This window comes from Bidens hawaiensis, unplaced genomic scaffold (genome assembly GCF_021521415.1).
Source record: "Bidens hawaiensis isolate Kalapana, Puna unplaced genomic scaffold, B.hawaiensis_p1.1 tig00014984_1, whole genome shotgun sequence".
In the NCBI taxonomy this organism is placed as follows: domain Eukaryota; kingdom Viridiplantae; phylum Streptophyta; class Magnoliopsida; order Asterales; family Asteraceae; genus Bidens; species Bidens hawaiensis.
The window spans coordinates 275,324-286,930 of NW_027492333.1; the positions used below are offsets into that span (position 1 = coordinate 275,324).

Consider the following 11,607-nt stretch of genomic DNA (forward strand, 5'->3'; position numbering starts at 1 on the left):
TGTTGATTAAGTTATCGGGTTTTCGAAGTTATGATAAACCTTAATTTACACTACTTATACCACGTTTTGGTACACACGATCAATATCATTATACTCGCGATGTGATTCTGAGATCCTTGTGATCATTGATTCAGTCTCATATCGACGATTATGGTGTAATTGATTTCAGACTTGCTATTTTGACTTTTAGTGTTCTTGGTGATTTTGACCTTGACCAAATTAGTCAAATATTAAGCTTTATAAGGCCATTCGTTATTGTTTAACGAATTGGAACTAATTCGTGTCAATTCGTTATTCAAATCACACGAATCAGGACAACAAATCATTTTTATAACGAATCAGCCATTCATTCGTTATTCTTAACGACTTAGATTTTAATTCGTTAAATCTTAATCTTTAATTTGTTAATCGGTATTCACGATTCGTTATTCCTCATTCGTGAATAATTTACTTGATAGCGAAGTAGCATGTTCGTTATAATGAATCAACATTCATTATAACGAATCATAATTGTTTAACGGATGACATCTTAATTTATTTTAATCTTTTAAAATTTTTTAGTTTTCACAATTTTTTTTAATTAAAAGTTTATATAAATAAGTTAAATGTTATACTTTTAGTTATATGGTTATTATTATTCATTATCACTGAATCTTGACTTTGTTTATTCAGTACAATGGCTGATAATATGGATCAAGATCCTGCAGTTTCAGATTCGCAACAACAACAACAACAACAGCAACAACAGTAAGATCAAGAGCTGCCACTACTTCCGTACGACAAAAAGCATAACATCTGCGCTTTTGTCGGTACGAACTTTACGGATTAAGACGTATTTGGTGACTTATTAACGTTTATTAGACGTTCGGCTATTCACCATGTTGTAACTGCACGACCGATAGTCTACTTTAGCATTATTCCTTGTGAATTTGACAAAGGTTTGATCCGAGGTTTATTTCGTCGATTATTTTATGGTGGTGACCTTGAAGCGTCTATGTATAACAAGAATGGATAATGTCCTACGTACAAGTATTTATTGCATGTACTAATCCATTGCTTAGGAGGTCGTAAAGGTGGTTGTAAAGTTATTTTTAGTGACTTTGATCTATGATACAAGTTATGTCGCGCCCCAGCATGTTCTACCGTAGGTTGGGGTGTGACAGCACGAATGATGAAGTGTGAAGGGGCTAGCGATCGCGAGCGAAGGAGACAACTCACTGACAACAATTTGTGTTTCTTTTTTTTTAGCAGCAACAACTTGATGTGGAAGAAGGCGAAGTAGAAAGTGGAGAAGAAGTGGGTGTTTGAAACAATGGATGTAGAAAACTAACTTGACCAAATTTTTGATGGGTTTGTTTTTGTTGGAAGGCTTAAATAACACTGGATGTAGAAAACTAAATAGACCAAATTTTTGATGGGTTTGTTTTTGTTGGAAGGCTCAAATAGGACTTGGGCTTTATTAGTTTTTCTTTTCTTTTCTTATTTTTTTTCCTTTTTTATGTTTTTTCATACATTATGTTTATTATATTTAATATTGTTTGGGCTAGTTTTATAAAAGAGATTACTCTATAAAATAATAACCAAGTTTTGATATTTTTTCAATTAAGTCACTCATAAAATATTTTGTTCCTATTATGTAGTCACTAAAGTTTCATTTGTGTTCCAACCATAGATACTTTACATGCATAGCAGGTTATTTAAGTTTTTTTTAATAGTTTGATATTGCATAATTATTTTTTTTATAAATTGAAAATAATAATTTTTTAATTGCGAAAGATTGCCAGAAAAAAAACTGAAAAATTGCAAAAAAGAAAACAAATTCTGAAAAATTGCGAAAAATACAATATAATTATTATGTTTCTATTTTATATTATTTTTTTGTGTGGAAGCAATTAATAATTCTACTATTAAATATTTTACTATCACCATAACTATATTTGAGAAATTTTTCTAAAAATATGGTGGTCTTTATTAAAAAAACAAAACCATAACTTTAAAAGGTGATTTCTTAATACTACATTTGTCCTTTTCTTTTCTTTCTTTTTTTTCTATTTTTTTAAAAATTTTTCATATATATTTTTTTTTGCCATTTTTCGGAGTTTAAAAATGATTTTTCTAAATTTTTACTAATTTTTCAATTTTTTAAAAAATATTTTGCAATGTTAAACTATTTAAAAAAAATCTACATAATCCGCTATTCAAGTAAAAAATATCTAGGATTGGAACACAAAGGAAACTTTAATAACCTGATTGGAACAAAATATTTTTTGAGTGACCTATTTGGAATAATTTCAAAACTTGGTTATTATTATATAAAATAACCCTAAAAACTAGTATAAAATTTAGGTTTTTTTTAATATAATTTATATTTTATATAAGTTTAGTTTGTTTTTTTAAAACTAGTATATAATTTATATCTTTTGTTTTAAAAAATATCTTTTAATTATATTGTTACATTACATTTTTGAAACCAAGAAAATAAAAATAAAAAGAAACTCGTTAAATCTTCCGCTCACCTGAACCACACTAGGCTCAGATGGTTTCAGTTGTGACTTTATTCACTACCTAGTCAGCGCCAGATGAAGCAACATTAAGGATAAATTCAGGGTTGGGTTTCAACGAAAACACAGTTTAAGCTTGATTTTTGACCTTGAAAATTCCAAGAATAGCCTCAACTCCAGGTACCCATATTTGACCGGCAAGCAAGAAAGTGACGTTTCAAGCTATATCATGCTGACAAATTAATTTTAGTCAAAATCGAAAGTTTATTTAAAACCAATAAGGGCAACAATATGAACGACGACCAAAGTTTGGATTAGTCCAGCATGTTCTTGTCTTCCACAATAGCAAATTATCACTTCGTATGATCCATCGATTAAAACACGTTGAAAAAAATTGAATAAATGAAAGAAGAAAATATATATTTAGAGGAAAGTTAATATATATATATATATATGATGAGTATCATTACAGAACTGATAAATTATTTAAGAACTTGAAGGAACCCTTAAAAACTAACGTTTTGTATGTTAATATTATTTTAGTGTAGTTTTATCATTTTGTATATCTATATTTACGATTACAATTTTGAAAATTAATTTTTATACATATTTATTTTTTTTACACATATGTAAATTTGTTAGTACATAAATTTACACATATGTAAACTTGTGAATTAATATATTTAATCAAAATTTTTATATAAAGTATGATAAAACTACTCTTAACTAATGTTAATATATAAAAAGAAATAAAAAATATTTGATTGTATAGAGTTTTAACTGTTTTAAAGTTTTTAAATAATACCAAATATATGACAACTCTACACCTTCCCATCCTCTCTCTCATGAGACCCCGTAAAAGTAAATGCCAATTAAGGTCTCCGGTCTAATACTATGTTCTCCGGCAGATACAAGGCGTCCATCTCCGGTTGCCATTAATATGCAATCAATTAATTTGAAAGGTTTTTGCCTTCATCCGTTACCACCATCTGCCTTATTTACCAGCAATCAGTCTCGACCTTTCATCATATACAATTCTCTTCATCTTCTTCGTGTTGTCTGCAATGGCACATCTGAATGGGAGAGCCACGACCCTAATTGCTTCAGCAGTCCTCAATCGTAAGATTTCCTTGTTACAATTTCATAACCTAGAATATTAGATTAGGGCTTTTGGTTTCAGATAATTGAAATTAATTCTATAGTTTATGCTGTTGATGGGCTATGTTCGTGTATCTATGAACCTGAATTAACCAAATAGTGATGGTGATAATAATCTAGCTTCCTTTCATACAATTTCATGTATTTGTTAATTCAAATTTTCTTAATTTCGTAGTGCCGATGCATTTTTACATAACCACATGCTCGGGAAAAGTACTCTTGGTCATGGTTCTTTCAGTAAAGTCAAAATTGGTGAAGATACGTTGACTGGCTACAAAGTGGCGGTCAAGATTCTTAACCGAAGAAAACTTAGGAATCCTGAAATGGAGGAAAAAAGTATGATCATATTTCATAATTCATTAGCATTTTTTCATTTTCAGTTTCTTGATATTTCATCTAAAAAATCATTCTTTTTATGTGTGACGTTGTGCAGTGAGATGAGAACTCAAAATTTGTAGATTATTTGTGCACCCTCATATTATTAGACTTTATGAGGTGATAGAGACCCACCTTGATATATAAGCTATTATGGAGTACGTGAAATCCGGAGAACTTTTCGATTATATTGTAGAAAAAGGAAGACTTCATGAAGATGAAGCCCTTAACATTTTTCAGCAGGTAAAAAAATATTTTTATAAATAGAGGTGGTAAATTGGGATGAGTCGAGTTGACCTTTTGGTACTGGCCAAATTGACTTGAAACAAAGTTGTCTACTTTTTGAGATAGTTGGTTAATGTGCTAAGTATGGTTTTACAAAATAAATGTTACTGTAATAATAATATTATTATGATGTGGTCCACCGGGATCTTAAGCCAAAAAATAGTCTGTTGGATTCACCAGGCAATGTTAAAATTGCTGACTTCGGGTTGACTAATATTATGAGAGACGGGCATTTTCTTAAAACAAGTTGTGGAAGCCCTAATTATGCCGGTCCAGAGGTTATTCATAAAGATTGATAGAATATTGGTTTAGTACATTATTCATAGTTTCATACTCACTCATACTTGATATGCAGGTTGTTTCTGGTAAACTTTATACGGGACCCGAGGTAGACGTGTGGAGTTGTGAGGTCATTTTGTATGCTCTTCTTTGTGGCACTCTTCCTTTTGATGATCAAACTATTCCCAATTTATTCATGAAAATTAAGGTATTGTCTTGCATTGTATATTATTTAGAGGCGGAATTTTTGGCCCGATGACTTGTGAATCGGGTCCAAATGGGTCAATGAAAAAAGACAAATAATAAAAAAGGGAACCCATATTGGCCCAAACCTTTTTGACCTAACCCATTTTTATTACTTCACAATGCCATAAATGTATACTCTTCCAAGTCAGTTGTCACTCGGTGCTCGGGATTTAATTCCAAGAATGATTGTAGTTGATCCTTTTAAGAGAATAACAATCGCCGATTTTTGTCAGCATCACTGGTTCAAAAGTCAGCTTCCTTGTTACTTAGCGGTCCCTTCCCCAGATCCAACCGAGCATCTAAAAAAGGTAAGTTCGGGTCATAACGGGTTGTCTTGTTTTTCTTTTATTTTCAAGTCATCTAACCTTATGCTTCTTGTATTGAGGAAATTATTAAAAAAGTGATCAACATGGGTTTTGAAAGGAACCGTTTGATATGGTCACTTCGAAGCCGAATAAAAGATGATGTATTTAACTATTTTTTCATTTATTTTGTTATAGTTTTTCATAAAGTTGAAATCTTTGCTGGTTTTACTATTTGCTGTTTGATAATCAAACTCTTCCCTGGTGTGTTATTTGTATTTACAACTTATAGAAATTTTGATATGTATGGAACCTTAGAGCCAATTTGCCTGGTGAAAGAAAATGGGAAGTCGGGTTGCAGTTTGTTCAACACTTCAACACTTTGACTTTGGAGGTCAAACTTGTGGCTTCTCTTATTTGACCTGATATGGGATCTGTTACAGGTTTAACTCTGACATCATCTCTTGCACAATTGGTATAAATAAGAATAAGTTAATTTTTAATGAAAATTCAAATTATTTTTGCTCATTTCAAAGTCTGAAGGTTGGTTCTTTTGACCTTGAAAGTCAAATTTTATGGCTTGACGGATGACTAAAGCTTTCTTTTTGTATTTACTCATTGATTGATATAATTTACATAGTTTTTTTCATTTTGGTTTATGAAGATTCCGGCGAATCCTCGTGAGATAATGACACGTGTTCTTGAAGTTCTGAGAGATCTAAACATATGTTGAAAAAGATCGGTCTTTACAACATTAAGTGTAGATGGGCTTCAAACATCCCTAATACTGAACCAAACACAGCCCACCATAAGTCAAGTAACAAACTATTTCATCTTGATTCAACAGCTGTACAAGACTCCCGAACACAGTTATTTGTTAATTTGTTTGATGTCTAGAGGATTAACGGGCCGCAGTTGCTATTTCTGGAGTTCTGTGCTTCTTTGCTACTGCAGTTAGAGACTAGCATCTTCTAGAAGTACATAACTGCTTGTAAATAGTCTGGTGGGTTTTTTTTCTGGTACTTTTTTGTTTTTTTTTTTGGTGCAAATGATTAACAAATCCTTAATTTCTGCTAATTCTCTTGATTTCTATTATAAATCATTAAATCTTTATGATGAACACTTTTGCTTAATACATGGATCATTGATTATGTGTCTATAGTTTTGTCTAGAATACTTTTTGTAATTAAGTTTATGTATGTTTTATAGTTTTGTCTAGAATACTTTTTGTAATTAAGTTTATGTATGTTTCTGGTTTAAACTTTAGATCTTTGTGCAAAGATACAATTGGTCTGTGATGTTTTCAAACTAAATATTTATTTATAAAATATTTGATAGGAAATTTATTATGTGAATGCGAACAAAAAAAGTATTCTCTAAATTAAATTAACGAATATGGACAAATATCATGTTCATTGGTTATGTTCGTTTATTAAGGTTTGTTTATGTTGGTTCGTTTATTACTTATTACTATTTATTAATTATTAATACCTTACTAGATCATCACACAGTATTTAGACTTTAATTTGGATATTCTTCTTCACCTTTAAATTGATGTATATTGTTGAATCATTTGTACTTTTAGATTTAATTTTCGATATTGTTGTTTGTTTGTGTTTGTGTTCGTTTATAATATCATTGCTAACAAAATGGCACAAACAAAGACGAACAATTTTGGTTTCTTAAAAACATAGACAAACAAGAAAATCTGCTTGTTTAAATGTTTGTTTTCTGTTCATAAACAAGCCAATTTCTAGGCATACAATAGTAATTAGGTACTTTAGTATTGATATTGTTGATAATTAATGATCAAATATGGACTATTATCAATGAGAGTTAGAAATACAATGCATTATGGTCAAATATGGACTATTATCAGTTACTGGTAAGTGGCCACGAGCAATAGTTGGACTGTTGGAGTAACATTTGACCATAGTCTTTTTATCATCGTGTCTTTGTTTTTACTCAACCTCCATAATCATATCGTGCATCAAACTACGATAACTTCACAAACCGTACCAATGCCATCGAATTTCTATCGCGTCTGCGACGCAAGCTGAATTCACACCGACCAAATCCTCATTACGTCCCCGCTGCAACGCGCGGGCACAATTACTAGTATATATATATATATATATATACACTAGTGGAAAACCCGCGCGATGCGGCGGTGGCACAACTTGAATACCACAGGTTTCGTTTCGGTACTTGACGTTAATTGTAATACTGACGTAGCAACCAAAAGAGAACAAAATAAATATAGTAATATAATTAAAATGATGTTCATAAGATATGACGACTCAAGTTAATCTGGTTAAGCAACTAGCAACTTTAAAGTATCTTGTATTAGATGTAACACACCAAGTATTTGGCTTATATGTGAAGCTATGACAACGTCTGAACTTAACAAAAAGAAGATTACAAGTATGGCAGTGTCTTTTGTTTCTAAAGTTTTGGAACATTAAGATGGATTAGATGCATCTTTAGCTTTAATAATGTACACACTTATATAAAGCATCTTAATTGCCTTATTACAAACAAAATAAATGTTAATTGTTAATTTTAGTGTCCAATTTTTATAATCGGTCAACAGAGCTTTTTTAGGTTCAGTCACTTTTTGTTATTCCAAAACTTTTGACCATTCTTGATTATGAAGTTGGTTTTGACCATAAAAAGTCAACTATCGCAAACAACTCCACTGTACTAAAAGAAGTTTGAACAAAAAAAAAAGTCTCAACTGCGCATGTAGCTAACACAACTTCAAACTTTCCACGGTATATGAACTTCATAATCTGATTGCAAAAAAAGTAAACATTTAACAATAACCCAAAAACACATATTTCAAAAATTATAATAAAAAATAAATAAAGTTACCAATTTCACAGTAACACCGCCTCATTATTTTTCTCTGAATTTAATGGGAATCATGAACTATTTTGGTTTCGTTTCATTTCGGTTTCGCTTTTTTATATTTGCTTCAGTTCGGTTTCGGTTTTGTAGAACAAAGGGTTAGAGTTCTTACCAATCTTTAATTGTTACGGAATGATGAAGGTTTCAAAATCGGGTCCAAGTTGACAACCCATATCACTACATATGGCATTCAATTGTGAACATCATCCTTTCCGTGGTAAGTCTTTGCATATGTACCAGATCCTAGCTGATGTATTTCCTTCTAACCATCAATCGTTATTGTCTAAACATTCAAGCAATAATAAAAATAAACAACTTTTACACATTTTTAATAATAATGCAAGTGAACGGAACCTACAAGGCTGCAATACCTTAGCAACAGGCTCCTCCCTGGCTTTCTTTTTTTCAATCTTAGAACTGCTTTTAGTTCCAGTATCTGAATTCAACTTCAAATCCTCAGGTGCATCCTAAAAATTGTAGAGGTTTAGACATACCCTGCAATTTATAATTCCAAGGAGAATATCTTGTAAAGCTGCAAAAAACATAATCAAAATTAAGAAAGGTAGCTACAAATTTTATAAAAACAACTAAACACTACATCCAGTAATTAAAAAAAATAGATAGGGCCCGGTACCATAATAACACTTGTATGAAAATTAATACAAAACATTAATAGCCTAAAAAAACATTAATAGCACAATTAAACTTTAAAATTAAACTTTCATCAGTGACTTTTTTTGAAAAAAATGCTTACTTTTATAGTCAACGACATGACCCATTATAGTGAGAACATGAAGTCGATCTTGAAAATTATCAATTGGCCCATATTTGCAATGGCAAATAAGCTTCCTGCAAGATTAAAGAGTTGAATACAAAAAAAATAATAATAAAATAAGAAACTAAGCTAACTAAGAAATGTAAGCACCAACAAAAGTAAACAAAATTAAGGAAAACGTCAATATTTATCCGCCTTTAGTTTTCCCATTAAAAAAAACAATTTGTCACCTCTGATTGCAGATATAATACAAAAAAGGTTTTCAAATACTTAATTCAAGCCCTAATTTTAAAGTTTTACCTGAGTCGTCGACCCACTATTCTAGTCGGTTCTTGGTCACCGGAATATTGGTTCCACGGCCGGATCCCTAACTGCCACCGTCACCGACGAACTCCAACGGTTCTACCATCGCCATTGTGTGTTGTATCTGAAAATTAACAATATAAAAGACAACCACAAGAAATGTTATTGATTTTACGGAAACTTCATCTGATTTCAGCGAAGACGACGACGAGAAGTGGTGGCAAAAGACGACGATGGCGGAGGTCAGTCTCGCCGGAGTTGGTGGTTCAGGTGGACGAATGACTAACGTTCTGCTGTAATTGCGACTCTGTTATAAAACATAAGTACCAGGTGTTGGGTCTATATTTTTAGTTTGTACTTAGTTTATATTAACATGTAATATGTTTGGGTGTGCGTATGTATACCGAGATCCTTTTGGGATCTCGGTGGGCCTTGGGCTTTATGTTGGGCTTGGTTGTTGGCTACTCCTATATATAGAGATCATGTATAGGGTTTGGAGTTGGCCGTTTATAGGTTTTGGTGAATGAGTATTGTGTAACCAAGTGCTTAAGCACCCGACGTTAATATAACGTGTGTTTTGAAGCAAAATCGTGTTTTCTCTACGTATTACTATTGATTGTCTTGAATCATCCTACGTTATATTCCGCAATAACGTTGGTTTGTTGATATCATATTGCATAGATCCGGTTTCGGGACTTACAATTGGTATCAGAGCCTTTTGAATCATTCAAGGCTCGGTTTGATATCAACATATTCAAGATCTCGGTTATCTGGTGGTGTAAGTGGTTTTTTCCGGCGTGGTTTTGACTAGAGAAGAAGAACATAAGTCTTTTTTGGTCAAAGATTGCATTATCTTGGAAACAATTTAAGTCCCACAAAATTAGGGATTTAGTTGTTGCCAAAATCCACGGGTCAAACGCGTTATTGGGTGTTCTCGGCTGTAGTTTACAGCTTTTGGTCAATCTTTGATCGTTTTCGGCTTACTCACAAGAGCTTTCGGCCAAAACCAAGCGTTTTTGGCTAATTTTAATCGTTCTCGGCTTAGTGCAAGGGTTCTCGGCCAAAAACAGGGGTTTTCGGCAAATACTAAGTGTTTTCTGTCAAGTCTAAGGGTTCTCTCTCAACTTTGGTTTTCAGTAATCATGGGTTTTCGGTCAACACTTGTTTTTGGTCAAAGTTAGTTCTCGGTCAACGCTGACTGTGTTTTGTGTTCTCGGCTGTTTTGATACTAGGGCCTGATTCTTTTTTATTGGGCTTTGACTATTGGACATAGGATATTCAGACTATGAAAACTAAAATGGACCAGATGACTAACATTAATGGATCATCCAATGCCTCACTTCACCATAAACTGGACTCCATAATGGGAACCACTACTCGCGTACCCCGTTTGCTGTCTCATGAGGGGTTTAGCGAGTGGAAATTTAGATTCGAGAAATATGAACGATACTAAAATTTGGAGAAGCATAGTTAGGGGTCCTCAAGTTATCATTCCAACGTGAGAATTCTACGGAAATTTTTGTGAAGCATGTTGCGATGTATGATGATGATGATTTTGCTAAAATAGAAGACGATGAAAAGGCACTCTCAACTTTGACTATGGCACTCTCACCTGAGATTGCCCTAGGTTTTAGAGAACTGCAATCTGCTAAGGAACTGTGGGAAGCATTGATTGATGTGTATGAAGGGAATTAAGATATGAAGAGAAGTCGTCAAGATCTGATGCGACAAAAATTTAATATGTCTATTTATGTTCGGGGAGAGTCGTTGGAAACTCAGGTTCATAGGTTCATAGCCCATGTGACTGAGAAGAGATTTGCGAGCATCTATCTAACAGCTGCTGAAATAAACAATAAGTTGCTGAACTCACTACCTAAAAGTTGGGATATGAATGTTGCAGTTATCAAGAAGACAAAGGATCTCAACAGGTTTTCAATATCTGAGGTTATGGCTATCATTATGGCATGTGACATGGATGACAAACAACGTGCCATAAACCATGCAAACTCCTACAACGCAGCTGGTACAATGATGTAACGATTCCGGCAAATTCAGGTATACCCTAGCCGGAATATACTATTTACGTGTTATTCAATACTGAATATATGAATTATAATGTGCTTATACGAGTATATAAGATTCACAGTACGAATTATACTCGAATATACAGCTAGTCGTATCGAAATTACGATTAATCGATGAACGGTTATTGAAACCCGAACGAATCGGGGATTACATTATAGACGAAATATATAATGTTTAGTGATGTTACGAAGTATTAAAGCTTCGGGATAAGTGGATTAAGGCACAGAAAAAGGATTTCGATTTAAAAGTACGTCGGTACGTTAAGCGAAACCTTTAATACCAAGCCGAGCAAGAGACGATCGATCAAGCCGAAAAAGATGCGTAATAACTAATAATATGACGTTTTAAGCTAATAAATGTCATGGTTTAAGTTTTTAAATCGGTTTTA

General features: G+C 32.6%; 1 pseudogene; it reads left to right on the top strand.

Annotated features, from left to right (window-relative positions):
* The first annotated feature begins 676 nt into the window (after positions 1-676).
* Positions 677-10,829, top strand: LOC143548289 (SNF1-related protein kinase catalytic subunit alpha KIN10-like; annotated as a pseudogene).
* The last annotated feature ends 778 nt before the right edge of the window (positions 10,830-11,607 follow it).